This window comes from Mus caroli, unplaced genomic scaffold (genome assembly GCF_978045245.1).
Source record: "Mus caroli unplaced genomic scaffold, Mus_caroli_1 scaffold_1, whole genome shotgun sequence".
Taxonomy (NCBI): domain Eukaryota; kingdom Metazoa; phylum Chordata; class Mammalia; order Rodentia; family Muridae; genus Mus; species Mus caroli.
This window is the reverse complement of record NW_028227256.1, coordinates 145,568,140-145,569,056: the sequence shown is the minus strand read 5'-3', so window position 1 is coordinate 145,569,056 and position 917 is coordinate 145,568,140. Positions and strand designations below refer to the sequence as shown.

At 40.3% G+C, this 917-nt stretch overlaps 1 non-coding gene across 1 annotated transcript; it reads left to right on the top strand.

The window, feature by feature from the left end:
- Positions 1–251: 251 nt before the first annotated feature.
- On the top strand, positions 252–383 carry LOC115032470 (small nucleolar RNA SNORA17). The gene has a single exon (XR_003838144.1). It is a non-coding gene; the product is annotated as a small nucleolar RNA SNORA17 (small nucleolar RNA).
- The last annotated feature ends 534 nt before the right edge of the window (positions 384–917 follow it).

Genomic DNA, 917 nt, shown 5'->3' with positions numbered 1-917 from the left:
TGATGATCAAGTCTCAGCTTCTATTGCTGTCTTTCTTCATGTACAAAATATTTCTTAGTTTCTTATATGTAACTTAGGCTTACTTTTTATCATAGCTATTATTATTATTACTATTATTATTGAGTAATTTTGAGGTGTGAAATTATTTAATTATCTAACAAACGCTGATTTGAAATCAAAAAGAAAAAGAAACACCAGAGGATTTAGGAGGAGAAGAATAAAGAAGTAAATAATAATTAAAAAACCATGAACTTGTCCATAGAGGCATTGCAAGTGTGGCTATTTTGTCACATGTGCATTAGTAGGTGGCAGAGAGGAGGGATGTTATGTCTAACCTCAGTGTTCTGTCCTATAAACATCTAAATGATTAGTAGCCTAACATTCCCTGAAAAAACAAGCCTGAGATTATCACCTGTCTGTTGTTGCAAAGTCTGTTATGGCTCCCAGAGACAAGAACAGCCCAGAGACTAGGAGAACCACGCCTGGGACCAGGAGTTCCTTGTAAGAACAGGAAGTTACTGGGGTGGGCTAAGTGAGATTCTAGCCTGAGATAACTTCCAGTTGTGCTGGGCAATGCAAAGGCCTGAGGGAGTAGATCATACCTGAGATGACCCCTGCCAGGTACCATAATTCATAAGTAGGAATTGCACTCTTGAGACTACTCCAAAAATGACCCTGGAAACTCAGAGACCTTGGGTGCCGATAAGAGGAACAAGTAAGTGGTGGACAGAAAGAGAATGAGAAACAGAAGGATGTGGGTACAAGGAAGAAAGACAGAAGTAGGGTCTCAAAATTAGTGAAGAACAGCCTGATGTGAGTAGCCAGCAATGTCACCTAAGATAATGGTGAGGTTCTGCCCAATGCTACCATTATGGCATCTGGGTCTGTGTCCTTGAAGCAGCAGAGACCCATTACCA